This window comes from Podarcis melisellensis (genome assembly GCF_964234715.1).
Source record: "Podarcis melisellensis genome assembly, chromosome: 1".
NCBI classification, from domain to species: Eukaryota; Metazoa; Chordata; class Lepidosauria; order Squamata; family Lacertidae; genus Podarcis; species Podarcis melisellensis.
In genome coordinates, this window is record NC_138528.1 from 103880654 (window position 1) to 103898340 (window position 17687).

At 43.9% G+C, this 17687-nt stretch overlaps 1 long non-coding RNA gene across 1 annotated transcript in view; it reads left to right on the plus strand.

The window, feature by feature from the left end:
* The window catches only part of LOC309380452, a 244569-nt gene that overhangs the window by 217501 nt on the left and 9381 nt on the right, over positions 1–17687 (plus strand). The gene's annotated exons all lie outside the window — the stretch shown is intronic.

A 17687-nucleotide genomic window follows, 5' to 3' on the forward strand; every position in this document is an offset into this window, starting at 1 on the left:
TACCTCAGGTTAAGAACTTAATTTGTTCCGGAGGTCCGTTCTTAACCTGAAACTGTTCTTAACCTGAGGTACCACTTTAGCTAATGGGGCCTCCCGCTGCCGCCCGTGATTTCTGTTCTCATCCTGAAGCAAAGTTCTTAACCCGAGATGCTATTTCTGAGTTAACAAAGTCTGTAACCTGAAGCATCTGTAACCCAAGGTACCACTATACTGAACTTGGATCCTAGAATAATAGGCAGGTAGGATCCTAGAAGGCAGCAACCTGATTGGCCTGCAGGAGCCCAATCAGGCTCCAGGAGGAAGTGAATCAGCAACCTGATTGGCCTGCAGGAGCAGCCCAATCAGGCTCCAGGAGGGAAGTGGAATCAGTCAATCACGTGGGACCCATTGTGTAAATAATGTACAGTATAGATAGCCAGAGTTTTGGGGGTGAGGGGACATACTCACTCACCATGAGCTGAAATAAAGAACATGAAATCAACACTCAACTCTGAGAATATTTCAGGAAGCAAGAGTTTAAGGGTGGGTGTCTTGCTCAAGCCCAAGATAATATAGTAATTTAAAAGTCAAATTACTATAGTTATGGTCACATAACTAACTGAGGCGCCAAGTGAAGTCCATTTGGTTTCAATGGGTAAAGTTAGCTGTGACTAACTTAAGCCCAGTGGTTTTGATGGGTCTAATCCAGGTATGACTTAGTCAGATACAGCCCATGTTGTGTTGTACTTTCTCACTGCAAAACATTAACAACATTTCGAACAAACATATTGCCCACCTGTCTACCTTTTTTAATCTATGCAATGTGAAACAACCTTTTGAAATGAAATGTTTACAGTGTTCCTGGAAAAAGCTCTTGAACACTCTCTATAGATTTTACAGATATCCCATTGATATAGTCGATGTATTATTATTGTTGTTGTTGTTGTTGTTGTTGTTGTTGTTGTTGTTATCATCTACATACAGTGAATGATAGTTCTGATGAGGATACAGTTTTCAAAAGCCCCTCTGTGACTACACAATAAAAGTTCCTACATGGCATTAAATTTATTTCTGGTTGTCTGAATTAAGCATTCTATACATCTTCCTTCTCACACCTCAGGTGCAAGAGGGGAACATACAATGTGACCTATATTTGTTCAGTCCCAAGGAAATCATTTCACTCTGTTATCTGATCACTAGTTGCATAAAACCAAAAGGGAAAGGCAAGGTGGGGGGGGGGACAAGTGGCCCAGGGGAAAATAATAATAAAAATATACATCCTGGCAAAGTGGGCAGAGAACCACAATGTCTTCAAAGAAAATTTATATTCAGTGAGGGACTCAGGGCCAAAGTAGCATTATTGCATTGAACAGTGCAGCCAAAAAGATACACTGAGATAAAGATGCTTTTTTGCCTTGAGACACATTCAAAGCCTACATTATCCAACGGAGATTCCCCGTGTGCTTTTCTTCTCATTCCTAATCCTAACCCTCCAGAATGCTTACTATAAAGTGTTAGGGGCTTGAACAGGTCAATCCCCTCTTCACCCCTCCAGTTTCCTCTCTCTCTTCCTTCTCCTCCTCCATTACCCTCAACATTGTGCAACTCCCGGAACGTCACAGATCCTTGAAAGGCAATTTTGTGGCCTTTTAAAAAGTTCTTTTCCATTTAATTTCCCATTTTACAAGCTTCTGCGTACCCACAGAGTAACCCCCTTATTTTGAGAGCAGCCTCATTTTGCTTCCACACTGATAGGCCCTCAACTACTCAAGTTTGCCTGAAACAAAATGGCAAGAGACAGAGACTGGATCTAGGCATATCAAAGAAGTGTTTCAGTTAATGCGTTGCAAACTTTGTATGAGAAACCAGTTGAACAAAAACAGAACTCCACAGCGCCATCTGGTGTCACAGTGTTAGAATGCATAAACACCGCTTATAAAGCGTTTTTTCTTTGCCAATGTAGCTGAGTCCAGAGTCAGTTCATTGCTCCATCTAATTCAGTACCATCTACACTGATTGGCAACAGCTCTCCAGGATTTTGGGTAGAAGTGTCTCATTTCTGCCTGGATATTATGTGGCGAGTTCCACCCCCCCACACACACACACACAGTGGAAATAATGACACATGACACAATCATTAAGGTTAATGGGCTAAATAAGGCCACAACTTTTATTGGTTACAGGTGATTGGCTTAGGCATTGGTCCTAACCAACTATATCTGACTTCAGCCCATCCACTAGAAGTCCAGGAAGGGTTAACCACCAGTAGGGGGAATCCTGCTGACGCACATCAACTAGGAACTCCCCCAGGGTCACCGATAGGGGGCTTGCCTTAGGCCCTCACCTCCCCAGGCTTCGGACAGGGCCACGCACCCCAGAATCCTTTATCGGACTACCCTTCAATATGCGGGGCAGGTGATGGCGCTACCTCCCCTCTTCCATCTATAGAACAATACCAATGCCTAACCACCAATACCAAGAAAGTTGTGACGATTTGCTATGAGGTAGGTGAAAACCAAGTGGCTGGTGCCAATTTGCCGAGTGGAAAAATTCCTACCAGACCCCTCAATGGCGACCAACCAAGGTCCATAGCAAGGTCAAGGAACGAAAACCTTATAGGGCGGGAGGGTGGAAAAAGCAGGAACTGCTGGTAGGCAGCAAAGAGGGAGATCCCTGGCTGCGTCCTGCTTTAAATAAGACAGGCCACACCCCAAGAGCCAGCCGACTGGCTGGCCAGGAGGTGACGCAGCCAGGAATCCCCCCAATCGCGCCAGGGGGCCGTGAAGCCTGCATCACCACCTCCGAAGGGCGGAAGTGGCTTTGCAGAAATCAAACCTGGGACTTTCAATATGCAAAGCATGCACTCTATCATTAAGCCACGTTTTCTCTCCTCTGGAAGATCTGAGGCTAATCACTTTACTATACTGTGCAGAAATCCAGGCTCTGTCCTAGGGAGGCAGAACTGTGACCTGCTTATCATCTGATTGGACTAAGAATTCTACAGAATGGCATTAAGATAAAGGTGAACATGCAGCTAACAGATTAAAATGCTACAGTTGGTGCCTAACTAGACTGTAGGATAATCTAGATCACTTGTAACTATGTTTGCTTGTTTATCACAATTTATATACTGATAGATTGTAAAATTTAAAAAAAGAACCTCTAAGTGTTTTACAAAAGGTAAAACAAACATTACATTTGTCAATAAAGGACGTAGGTCAATAACAGGTTTTTTTTTAAAAAAAATCAAAGTATAATTGAAATCAATAGTTAAACTAAATACAGATTACAACAAATGCCTTTTTCTATACATTTGGATAAGCTGGACAAGAAAAATGTTCTTGGTAGGTGCTAAAAAGGGTTCAGCAAATATATATGTTATACATAGCACACATGTAACTTGGTGACCGTGACATACATGTAACACAGAGTCAATTATTTGAACAAGCCAAAAGGTTGAAAAACAGCTGGGCCTCAGTCTAGTCATGACTAAGTCCCACTGTAACCAAGTAAGAACAGCTTATTTACGGTTAACACAAACCCAACCGATTTCAACAGGACGTGCAGCACAATCTTATGCAGAAGTAAGACGCAAGTTGCTCAGTTTCATCCTTAGTCACAAATAAAGGCCTGTTCAAGGCAGACTCCTCCAGCGATATACACCAGTGCAATAAAACTATGTAAAAAACAAGCCAGTATTCTTTTAATGCTTTGGTGTTGTTGTTTTATTGCATCTTACATGCATTTCAGCATTTCAGCTTGTTAGCGGACCAGAGAACATCTTTACCTGACAGGTAGGATCAAATTCTTAGAATAAAGAATTGAGGGGGGGGGGAGTGCCTGTAAGCTCAGGAGTCTCAAAACTTCTTTCTTCAGAGCAGCAGCACTGCATTCGGTAGGACTACTCAGATAATAGTTTGAAGCTTAGCTGCTTTTTCCACACACACACACACACACACACACACACAATTTTTTTAAATGTCAGAATTAAAAGGAACATTCTGTGACCTTAGAATAAAAGCTGAATTTAGCACAAAACACTTCCTTATTTGTCAAGTGCATGCAATTTCAAAAGCTACATATTCTATAAGAAGGAGAGGAGACTGTTATGGGGTCGGTGGGGCGGGAGGAGAGAGAGAGAGAGAGAGAGAGAGAGAGAGAGAGAGAGAGAGAGAGAGAGAGAGAGAGAGAGAGAAACCTGCCTCATCCAGTTTTTCTGCCTTGAGGCTGAATCAGATACACCTCAGTTTCAATCTTGAGCCTCTCCCAGGATGTGTGAACTCTTACCAGTGACATCAGCAACCTTGTTCAGGGCAAATACATTTCCAAAGAGTGGCAGTTTAAATCTAATAACATCCAAACAATTTACACACTGGAGCATGGGGAATTGAATGCCTAATGGCATTTAACTAGGGAATCCCTTTTTAAAAGCTTGCTTGCTCCCCCCAATCCACCCCCCTCCCCACACACAAGACACAGAGGCCCACAATATCTCACACAGAGCATATCTGCAATCCCTTAATATCCACTGAACTCAGCTGTGGCTAACAGTGAGTATGGCTGCGTTTTACGCATTCACTTACTGCAGTGCTGTTGAGAAATTCCCCCAGTCTGAAATATATTTAGAGCCCGGTCTCCAGCTAAACAAAACAAAAACCCAGCACAATGGTAGAAGGAAGCAACAAGCTTCAGCAAATCAACTCCTTACATTTCCTCTTGTTTTTTTGAGGCACGCAATGGGGGGGGAGGGAAGAGAGCCCTTAAAATAAAAAGTACTAGATGCAGCTGTGCCTGGAGGAGGGAGAAAAGGGGACTCAGCTGATTCAGAAAGCTCCAGCTTATGCAACTGGAGTGGCTTGAGTTGGTGTTCAGACCGCCAAAATCTGGATAGGGATTAGATATTCCCTCCCATGTCTCTCCAGGTTTTAACGCTGGTTTGAAGCCACACCAGCCAGGACAATGAACCGTTTCTCACCGGGAAAGCCAAACAGGGTCAGGTTGGACCAGTTTTTTGGGTGGAAGGAACACTTTCAGGGAACTATTCTAGTAAGTGCTGCCAGGGAGAAAAAGGCTGGGTGCCTGGCATTTCTCCATCTGAACTGCTGTCCTTAAGAAGCTCTGCTGGGAAAAACCCCATTTCATTTCAAAGGGATTCATGCAAGTGCCACATTTTAAAGGTCAGGCCTTCTTAGGTCATGAGTGCAGAGAGGTACCAGTGAGAAAGGGAAAGCAGATGCATACACACACACACACACACATACATATATATATATACACACACATATATACATACATAGACATAGACATACACATATACATATACATATACATACAGTATACACACACACACATTTGTTAGTTGCTGGAGGGGGAGTAGGCTGTGTGCCTTAAAAGGCAAAGGTAAAGGGACCCCCAACCATTAGGTCCAGTCGTGACCGACTCTGGGGTACCTTTACCTTTATGATGGGCTAGAGGCAGGCAGGAGCCTGAGAGTGAGAGCCATGCCTGATTTCTGCTGGAATCCCAAGGTTTTACTATGGGAGAAGTAGATACCTTCTGAGGTATTAATGCTCTGAGCCCCTCCAATGTAGGCTCAGGTTGTATATTTGTGTAACATAGGAGCCAACTCCTAAGGGCCATGGGGTCTTCGCCCCCCAATAAAATATTTGAGGGGGCTGCCCCCACACACAAGTTGATGGGCATTGCCATTCAAATGGGGTATGTCTGATTATGCAGGGTGGGGCTTACCTCCCCCTCCCCTGTATTTTATTCAATTTGGCATCAAAGCCTGGGTAAGCGCCTGAGATTGAGGTGTCTCACTGTCGTAATTGGGCCTGGGGGCAAATACATATCCCCAGGGTAATTGAGGAGTACCTTAATCATTTTTGTGCAGCATCTTCTCATACAATGAACTGCTGAGCATATTGTGATGTTATTGTGGGTGGGTTTTTGCTAGCCAGCAGTTGCTGAGCAAGTCTACTTGAGAGTAGGCGGAGGTGCCACTGAGTTTGCTGCCAGGAAGCAGCTACACAAAGACAACCACGTGTACAAAGCAAAACATCCCCTCAGGAAATTATGGGCGAATGATTTGCACGATTGCGGCAAGCCTTTTTTCAAGGGATGTACAAAATGGCACCTCCTTGATATAATCTCCTTTGAAAAACATTTCTAATATTGACACCCGGCATCTTCAGTGCTACTGGCACTTTCTGAGTGGCTTACAATCCAAAATAACAAGTCAACGGTCTACAACAGAGGTGCAATTGCACTCATGCTGAAGAAAATGGGAGAGCATAAGTTTTTGATCTGTCTGTCTTCCTCCTGCATCTGCCTCCTGAAAATCTGCTCTGACTGGAGGAACCCTCCCAAGAAGCATGAGAAGGGCTTCAGGGAGTTAGCAAAAATCATCTCTCTCCCCCTTTGCTGTTCCTCTACCACAGAGCCTTTATTAAATCTTGAGCCCACCTGCATGGAAGACAACCTTTGTTGAAGGGAAAGGATGCTCCAGACCCAACCCGGTGATTTCTTTATTAATTATAATCATTAAACTCTCACGGTCACTTAACAAGCCTGGGGAATATATATATTTTTAATGTTTTCTCCTGGCACCCAGAAGGCAAAATAGTAGGTGCCAAACAAACCACCTGGGGAAGGCATTCCATAGGAAAGGAACCCTCCATTTAAAAAAGGTGTTCAGCCATGAGTTCTGTAATGGCTCCATGTACATCCAAAACACTTTGCCTGAAGGGTGCTGAAAAATAAAGGCAGCTAAAAAAATAATAAAAAGTTGGAGGTACCATGTGAGAAGCAACAAGACTTTAACTAAAATGATATTCTTCACACTGCCCAACTGCCCACAGCCTTAGGGATGGTTCCATCGGGCCACAGATTTCACGGCAAATAGCACTACTTTATACAATAAAGCCGGGGCGCGGGTGGCGCTGTGGGTTAAACCACAGAGCCTAGGACTTGCCGATCAGAAGGCTGGTGGTTCGAATCCCCACGACGGAGTGAGCTCCTGTTGCTCAGTCCCTGCTCCTGCGAACCTAGCAGTTTGAAAGCACGTCAAAGTGCAAGTAGATAAATAGGTACCACTTCAGCGGGAAGGTAAACGGTGTTTCCGTGCGCTGCTCTGGTTCACCAGAAGCGGATTAGTCATGCTGGTCACATGACCCGGAAGCTGTACGCTGGCTCCCTTGGCCAATAAAGCGAGATGAGCGCCGCAACCCCAGAGTCAGTCATGACTGGACCTAATGGTCAGGGGTCCCTTTACCTTTATACAATAAAGCAGCAGCCACAAATGGTTCCATAATATTGTATACACTTTAAAGTAATTCACTCTACAAAAGCTAGTTGCAGCCACAGATGTGGCCAGTGACTTCAAACCACGACGTAAATTTTAACTTGGTGTGTTGCAGTTCTCCTGCCTTCCTAGTCAAGGATTTGCTTGTGTCTTTGGAAATAGTATGAAATTCAAGCTGTCTCACATCCCCATAGCTCCCACCCCAGGCCTAAAGTGTGGGGTTTCCCCAAGCAAAACCAATCTTTTCACTTCCCTCATTGCAGCTTCATAGAATTTCAACAGCCCCCAAGGCAAAGTAAGCAGGGCCCGAAATACGTGTGGAACCCCCTGCCAGAAGGGAAATGTACCAGTTCTCCCTCTGCACATTACGCAGAAGTGCAAGAGATGGGTTTGTGAGTCACTGGCTCCATCCTCTTTCTGCACATATGAAACAGCCTTGACCTTTCTCTTCAGCAGCCGTGGTGTTCCATGGAATGGATTACACATTATCATGAGACTGCCCCGATCACAGAAACTCGTAATTCCTAGAGCAGGGTGGGCTTCCATTTACTCCAGGGACGGGGAACCCCAACTTCTCTATCTGGCCCTTGGCACTCTCCCACTCACTGGCCCTGCTTAGCATCCCATCATAGATTATAGAATTGTAGAGTTGGAAGGGACCCGGAGGATCGCCTAGTCCAACCCCCTGCAAGGCAGCAACATGCAGCTCTCCTATGCGGGGACCAAACCTGCAACCTTGGCATTATCAAATGGCTTTGCCTCGTTGGGAGGAATTCTGGCATTCCTTTTTGCTTGTCTAGATGGAGGATATGGGGGGTGTATAGAAAATAGCCTACTGGCTGATGGTGACATTTACATACACTGCTCTGCCTACTTTTGCTTCTGGCCCCTCCCACCATTACATGTGGACCTCAGAAGGTTGTTGAGAAGGAAATGTGGCCCTTGCACTGAGAAAGGCACACCACCCAAATCTACTCTCTCTGGTAATCCCAGACTCTCCAGTGCTGGTGCAATACTCATTTCACAGGGGAGGGATCCCAGTGCCCTTTCACGTGTCCAACTTATTTTGTAATGGGCCTGCTCCCCTTCCAAGATGGGAAAAGTTGGGTGGTCCCTGCTGCACAGCACTTGCTGAACTCTGCAGCAATATCCCTGCAGAGGAAACTGCGTGAAGAGCTGAGAAACCATTTCCTCATTTCTCCCTGTTGAATTGCATTTCCATCCCCTTTGACTACAGATGTTCTGGACTCCTTGAATATTGGTCCACAAACGCCAAGCCCATTCAAATAAACCCATTTCAAGCCCAACATAATGAGATAAAGTTGAAAATGAGTGCACCCAGATGCCCCTCTGCAACAGGGCTAAAAACTTACACACCCAGCAAAGTAGCTTATCCGATTTGCCCTCCAATAATACCAACACTTATGTCAGTCACTCAGCATCTCTTATTAGGCCTAAATAATAACGAAATTCCCCTATGAAATAATTTTCAGTTTCAGTCCATATATTTTGCTAATTCTAGCCTGCTATCTTTGCCATCATATGTGATTCTTTCATTTCTCTCTATAGCTCTCTCTCTCCCACACCCACACAAATTTGAATAAATGTAGAATCCATTCATTTCCATTCTCCCATTCTGCCTATAGATGGAGCCAAAAATTACTTTAGAAGTTCCCAGGAGCCTCACAAAAAAATATTATTTATTTTATTTATGTCAATGAAAGATTTGCCACACTCGCCATCTGCCCAAAACAGAAATCAGGCACCCAGCAGAAAACAATCCTGTACCTTCTTAAAAGCAAAATCTAGTCCAGCAACATCTGTAAGGCCACAGGTTCCCCATCCCTTCACTAAACTGTACTGAGCCACTCCAAGAGAAAACAATAATTACACTATGTTTACAAATACCATGGTCACACATATATTACCAGAAGAATCCTAATCAAGCTGACAGATCCTAAAAGCCCATGTGACAAATGTTGTTTTCTCAGTTTACACAGTTGCCTGGGTGTTGAATTGAGAGCAAGCATATTGTTATGGCATTGGTGGGGTTGACTTAAATGGCCTCTTGGTGTGCCTTACAACTCTGTGATCCTGTGACTGCTTTAAAAAGAAGACTCTTGGAGTGGGTCAAACCTGTTGGACAAGTTTAGCCTGGCAGCTTCCCACTGTTAGAGAAATCTAGGCAGGTGGTTCTGAAGAGCCGACAAATATCTGAATGGGATGCCTCTTCACCTCCCCCTAAAGAATGGCTGTAATCCAAGTGCCTGTTGTTTGAAGCAGGCTGTGTGCAACTGAGAAAAGGACAGAACTGGGTGTTCGTTTGTTTTTTAGCTCTGAAGGCCCTAGAAAGGTGCCCCTGGGTCTCAGATGTTGTTGCACTACAACTCTCATCATCTCTGACCATTGGCTAAGGTGAATGAAAACGACTGACCTTTTAGTTCTGTGGGGTCCTAATGTTGAAGAACATTGTCCTAAACCAGGTGTGGGTGCAATGAATCTGGGTGGGGGGAGCTGTGTTAGATAGTTTAATGCTGTACCTTCACCTATGTACAACCTGTATATTTGTAAGTAAATACAAATAGTACAAAATGCCAGTAAGCCCTCAACCTCATTCTGAAGGACACCAAACCTAGGTAGTAAGTGCTGTGCCCCTGAAATCTCTTGCTGTGTGGAGACTTGGGATCACAGCGGCAACACGCAGCAGTGCTCAATCCCCTAGTAGGGGGAATAACCATTTAGGTCTTGTCACAGCTTGAAGGGCATGTGGCCATTGTCTCTGAATACTGCTTTGCACATGCAATAAATCCAAATGACTGCTCCCAACACCAATCTGGATCCAATCTGAAACCTGAAATTTCTGGGCATCCATTGTACATGCAAGAAATTAACCTTTTTACTCCAGATTATTTCAGAAAAGGGTGATGTGCAGGGTTAAGAAGACAGGTTGCCCATCTCTACTGAAGTTGTTGATGCAGAGCAGGGGAAGCCAATGTGTTGCTCTGCGGATGTTGTTGGACTCCCAACACCCAACCAGCCTGGTCTATAGTCAGGGATGATGGGAATTGTTACAGCCCAATCACACCTGGAGGGAACACCATTAGCTACCTCTGATGTAGAATTTTGAATCAAATTATAAACCTTGTTGGCAGAAGGAGGGGATGGAGAAAAACACATGCCCCAGCACTTTGCTATCCAGACAGTCCAAATTGACAGGAATAGTCATCATACTTGTGTCCTGTGGTTTACCATGACATAAGTTTACATAAGTCATGACCTGTTTCATCAGATGCAGTTAAGTAGACTTGGAAGGTGGCAAATGCACATGCATGTCTGAAGCACATAGGAAGATAAATCAAGTTAACAAGGCTAGAACTATAAATAGCAAGACTGCACATCACACACCCAGAATTCAGATCATAACCTTTTGCTGCAGCATCATATATGATACAGAGCAATTATGCCTTAGCATATAACTAATTATAAGCCAACCATGAAACAGAATGCTGAACAAAACAGACCTTTGGTCTGATCCAACAAGGCAGTTCTTATCTTCTAAAGCCATATGGATCTGTGTCCCTGCAAATGCAGCCTAAGATTCTCAAGCCTCTTTCCAAACTATTGCATTTTTTAAAAAATCTATTCTCTACCTTTTAATTTCCCATGCAATTGGCTGCCAAAGGCTAGAAGGCTACAGATTATTGGATGGGTTGCTTCTCTGTGTTGGTATCTTTACCATTAGCCATCCCTTAAACCAACCCCCTGCAAAGAAGTTGGAGAGGAACTGGCTTGCCTTTGCATATTACGGTAACTGCAAAGAAGTGAACAACAAGCTACTTTGTAGACTAGGGAAAAGGTGACGTCTACCAGGAAGATCTGCACTGCCACCTACCAACCCTATCCATCAGCCCACTCCATTTCCACATTGACTGTGGAGGAAGATACTTTTCTTCCTCCACAGTGAGCATGGAATGGACTGACACAGGAAGAACAGAGCAACCCATTACTCATTCACCAGCTTGCTTACTTTCCAGCAGGTTCTTAAATTTAAGTAGACTTGTAGAAGACTGCATTGTATGTAGTTGCCTGGCAGATATCAGAAGAGATTGCCATAAACACCCCGATGTATCCCTAACATATTGTATTTTGGTTGGTTTGGTGATTTGAGCCCATTTTGTTTTTCTATTTATGAATATAATGCTGTTGCTGTTGTTTTAATATACCAGTCCTCAAGATAATAACTGTGAGCACAATCCAGCAGAAAGTTCCCTTGACAAGCTCCACTGGATATAATGATTATATGCTACCCACATTCCTTTCAAAAAAAGCTTGCATTGGAGATCTTCCTAATGCAAGCAAGTGCCTAACAGACATTACTGGACTCCACCTCCCATAAGCTGCAGCTAACATGGTCATGGTCAATGGTCAGGGGATTATGGGAGTTGTAGTCCAACATCTGGAAGTCACCACACTGGCTACGCCTGTCTTATTGCATTACTGAGTCCTTGCTGCTTACTTCCCACTTCACCTCTCAAATGAATTAGATATTTACAAAACTGAGCCAAGTTACGTTATTTCAGCAGTGTTCACAGCGTGGGGGCACAGTCACACGCATAACATGCTTCCAAAGCAGATACCTTTTTTTAAAAAAAAAGAAGATAACCCTTCATGACGAATATTAATTTGTCGGCGGATGCTCGCTTACACTGTGTAATATATGAGTACATAAATGTACAATAAGATGGCACAAAATACACTGACGCAATGGCTCAGCATCCACCGTGTATGAAATTGGCTTTAAAACACACACACACACACACACAAACTTTAGATTAAGTAGCATATGGAGAATGTACATTATTAACTTGCTCGGGGGCTGGAATGGCATTTAACTGTTAACAAAATAAAACATGCATGCATATAGTTTTTATTAAAATGGGAAACTAGGACGACATCTCTCGAAGCATGCAAAGCAAGCTAATCTTTGTAAATCCTGACTACAACAGAATGACGTGGTCCCCTCTCCCCTACCACCCACCTCCCGGACTGCCACCTGCCAAAATAGATCTCTCTCCCTTCCATCCCTCCTGCTTTAGTACAGAAGGAGCAGCAGGAGCATTCGCAGGCTGGAACGACATCAAGCATCGCCAGTGGGTGAATATATATCTCCTGTTGCTCATAGTTACAGACCTGCAGTCTGTGGATAGTCTTTCTGAAATAGTAGACACAATTAGGAATTTTATTTATTTATATCATAGATATGGATGCACACACAATCATAATAACCATAATTCAGGGGTGTAATAGGAGCCTATTATGCCAGCGTCACTTATTCTACAGAAAAAGCAATGGATTTTGGTTGAAATCATCTGATTCCACCTATTCTGCTGACAATCACAAGATGTGATGATGATTATGACTGCTGTCTTAAATGACTTTTTTAAAATGGGGGGGGGGGTTGAATCAAATGGTGAATAGGCCTATCGATGGTTATCACTACGATAGCAAAATGACATAATCTAGTTCAGAGGCAAGATGCTGCTTCAAATGTTTATTCCTCCGGATGAGCTCTGGTTTCAAACAGCCAACAACAAAACACGGGAAGCTTGTACCTTAGAGCAATCAATTCCTTAGACAGGAAAGGTGGGTTGTTAACGACTTGACAGCCTTCAAAAACAAGACAATATATGTGGTTATTTATCTAGGAACATGTATTTGAGCCAGTCTAGACATCACATTTTGTGACTTGGAAGATCTGCCCCGAGCCTCAAAGGAGCATGGACTTGCCAGTGTGGGCTTCTCAGTGATGAAGGGGCATTGTTCATTGCCACAAAGTTCTCCAAAGCGAAAACAAACAAAAAACCTCTCTGTACATGTTCAGAGAGTGTCAGTTCTTTACAACTGCATACACCCGTTCCAATAATTTATATTATATTACTGTCTCAAGGAGATTCCCTGTTCTCACAAAGGTCAGTCAGGAGCATAAGAGAAATGGGGAACAGCTGGTGGGGGGGGAGAGAAAAGAGACTTCCAGAGCAGTCCTTGCCTAAATACACAGAAAAGTCTCAACAGAAACGGGAAGCTGTAGTATTCTTGCAGATATTTTTGCAAGCAAAAACCCAAAAAGGTCTTCATCGTAAGCGCTGCAACACTTTAGACTGACTCAACTTCTGCCCGTTGTAAATTATGAGATTTATCCCTCATTTTATACATATGAAATATATTTACTTCCATTGGGGCCTATGACCATTATGGAAACAAACCGCTTTTAAACTTGAAAAAAAGAAATGTAATTATTTTTTTACTTTGCATATACAATGGATGGGTGTATTGCAGAATGCTGTGCTGGTGAGATCCTAACCACCGACCACCTTGATTTACCCAGAGGCACCTATAAGCAAATTTTATGCAAATTTGAGCCATGGCCTGTTTATGTACCCAGCAACTGCCCATGCTGATAACCTATTAGGAATCACCAGTTCAAGGGCTAAAATAATCCAGGGGCCACTGACCTATTCCTTTGCTAGGGCACCATACTGAGATGATCACTTGCTGGAGTCCTGGTCCCTTCTCATTGGCTCTTGCTTACACTGTCAAGCTTTTTCTTTGAGCGAGGAATAGATAAGACGCTGTGCTGCTGACTGTTTTTGCAATCTGGGCTTTTGCCCATCTACATTTCCTTCCTCCTCAGCTCTTCCTCCTCCTCCTCCTCCTCCTCCCCACCAGATGCGCTTCCAGCTCTCCTTTGGCCTTCCAGAGCCAACACCCTCTGTCACATTTTTTTGCACCCTCTCAGAACTAGCCTATTACTTCAAAGCTCCCAGGCCTGATCCCTGCTTCAAATTATGAGGGAAGAGTTGCAGCTAGAGGGAAGTGAGAGAAGCATCCGCTATGGAGTCAATTAAGCCAGATGATACACCAATAAAAAGGTTGCTAAAACATGCAAAACAGTAGCTATAAGGAAATGCCCTTGGCTATTTTGCCAACGTGGTGTAGGATTCAGTAATTAACTATTACTTGTCTAATTAACTAGGACTTCAGTGACACTTGGAACTATTAACCAATTAACAATTCTACAGCCAAGTCTGACTCAGTATGTATGTGTTTAAAAGAACCGGCAGTAGAAAGCATCGGCAATGCATAGCTGAAACAGATTGGAGTATTAACGAACATATGGAGCTTCCAAGTCAATCCACGGGTCCATTTAGCTCAGCATTGCCTATTCTGACTGTTCTGTCCTCAACAACACACACTGGGTTGTGGGTCTGTCTCACCTTCAATCCACACTTTTGTGTACATCAATCCTCAGCCTTGTTAACTAGAACAAAACTTGAAAAGCACGCAACTTGCAAACGATCAAACATTTGGCAGCAGAAGGAGGATTAATGGATGGTTGGATCTGAGTGAGATAAGTGAGCTGGTTATGGATGAAGTGAAAAGACAATGTAAGCCAAGCCGTCCAGACTGCAGAGTGGGGAAAAGGTCAACAAAAGGCCCATCTAGTCCAGCATCCTGTTCTCACAATGACCAGACTGGTACTTATGGGAAGCCCCAAAACAGGTCCTAAGCACAAGAGTCCTCTCCTCACTCGTTACTCCCATCAACTAGCATTCAGAGGACTACTGCCTCCAACCGTGGAGGAGAGCTGTTTAGGAGAACTGCTCTAAACCGGGTTAGATATTCTACATAATCAGTGCATTATAATAAATACTATGGCTTGATCAGTTGCTAACAGATCAACAATGGGGAGATTAAATGAGATCTAAATATGGGGTAATATAACAAGCAGCGTTTATGAAACTACCTGCCAGCTGAGGTCAGTTTCTGATGAATTTCTGGTGCCTACTGAAGATTTTATTTTTATTATTATTTGTTCCAAAAGGCTTTTAAAATTGAATTCTGGTTTTATGGTTTTAATTCATTTTTAGTTCCTCCTTATTGAGTCTCCTGTACTCTACTGTAATTAAGCAGCATATAAATTGTTGAAGAAAATAAAAATAAATAAAAACACTGGCAGACAGTGACCTTCCAGGATTCTATCGGATTCCAGGAATCTTTCTCAGCCCTATCTGAAGATTTTAGAGGTTTTTAAATAGAGGTTGGATGGTCATATGTCATGGATTATTTAGCTGTGATTCCTGCATTGCAGGGGGTGGGACAACTCTCTACAATTCTGATTCTATGTTCTTATTCCATGACCTTACCACAAGATGCTCAACATCACAGGAGGGGAGGAAGTCAAAGGAGCAGTAATTTGAAGGCTTGCACATGCACATTTATCACTGAAGACTGCAACAGGGCATTATTGCTGTCACAGAGGAAACACACCAGAGATGGAGCTTTTCCGTCACCTTCTGAAACAGCAATATTTTGCAGAAGAAGGCTATTTCATAGCCAAGCACTGGTACAGAATGATGTTGTGGCCCCCTGACCAAGAGGACTAGTACCATAATTTATTCTGCTCACACCAAAATCTGCAGAACTTGGCTTTTCCTGCAGCCGATTGTTTGTTCTTGTGAGTTGTCCCTGCTCCTAAATTTCGCTAGAGGGCAATGTTTTACATCAGCTTCCATGCACTGCTGGGTGTTAGGAGCCTCATACCCTTGCACTCCATTTCAAAACCGAACCACGCCAAATCTAAAGCTTGTGATATTCTGGAAAAAGATGTAAAAAGGATGCATTACAGCAACAGTAATTTGCACGGTGCCAGTTGACTACCCAGAATTTCCCTTCAAAAAAAAAAAAAAAAGCAGCAGCAGCAAGTGCCATCATATCCCGCACCACTGAAGTTGTTGCAATTACCAGTTCCACAATATTCCAGCTTATTTGTATATTGTGGCTTTCTTTAAAATCTGGCCAGGCACTCATTTATCACCATCTTATTGCAACCAAGCTAACTGAATTAGTGATGCTGTGATAATCCATTTGGGTGGTATGGTCTGAATACAGTGCTGTTGATCTTCTTGCCATAAGTATCTCCTGAATATTTCATTGATTCATTTATTCATATGTATATATTTACATTTGTACCCCACTCTTTCCAGTAAGTGGCATACGTAGTCCTTCCCCATCCCCCATGTCATCCTCACAACAACTCTGTGAAGTAGGTTAGGCTGAGCGGCCCATGGTCACCCAGTGTCATGAGTTGCCAGGACACTGAGGAAGACAAGAAGGATCCCAGCTAGGGGTGTGCCCATAATTGGTACAGGTACACACCATGGCATGCTTTTGAATTATGGTGCTAGAGGAGACTCTTGAGAGTCCCATGGATTGCAAGAAGATCAAACCATTCTGAAGGAAATCAGCCCTGAGTGCTCACTAGAAGGACAGATCCTGAAGCTGAGGTTCTTGAGGAGCCACCTCATGAGAAGAGAAGACTCCCTGGAAAAGACCCTGATGTTGGTAAAGATGGAGGGCACAAGGAGAAGGGGACGACAGAGGACGAGATGGTTGGACAGTGTTCTCGAAGCTACCAGCATGAGCCTGACCAAACTGCGGGAGGCAGTGGAAGACAGGAGTGCCTGGCGTGCTCTGGTCCATGGGGTCATGAAGAGTCGGACATGACTAAATGACTAAACAACACACCATGGCAAGCTAAAGATGAGGAAGGGTGGAGACTTATGAAGTACTCACAGGACATCAGGAGACATTGCAGGGGCAACCAACAGTTCCGGGGAGCCACAGGAGAGGGACGAATCACAGAACCAGAGGTCTCCCCATCTCTGCAGATGCGGAGGGCTCTGAGGCATTGGGAACAGCAGGAAGTGCACTTCAGGAGACTGAGGAGGCAAGGAAACACAGCACAGCCCACTAGTGGAGCAGGAGAAGATCACGGGGCTTGTTAGGTTTGTGATCACCTGGCTGGATTAAGCTCAGGGCAAGTGAGGATCACATGCTTCGTCAGCTGCAGCAAACTCAGGTGCAGCAATCAAGACTGGGGAAAGATAAAAGGGAAGCAAGGCAGAGACTCTGCTCAGCTTTCTCCATTGATGGACCATGTATTGACTGCTTTGGGAACTCCACTGGACTGCGACTTTGGGACCTAGGTTTTCTAATGCTGGATCTTCTGCAGAGGCAGGAACCTGGCCTTACAGTTTGGCTTTGAACCTTGCTGATTGTATTGGGCCTGGACCAGTATATGATCATTTGGACTATCTACTCTCTAGCATTGCCTTTGGGACTTACCCCTAGGTACGCCAGGGTTCAGGACACCCAGTGAGCTTTGTGGCTGAGTGGATTTTTGAACCCTCAAATTCCAGGTTCCAGTCCTCCACCTGCACCACACTGTTTGACCTATAGTTTTTCATATATTCCAAAAGATCATTTCACCATTTCATGGTACCTGTGCCCTGGCTGTAACACACGGGTGCACCTTTGAAACAGTGCTTGGGGACTTGAGCAGATG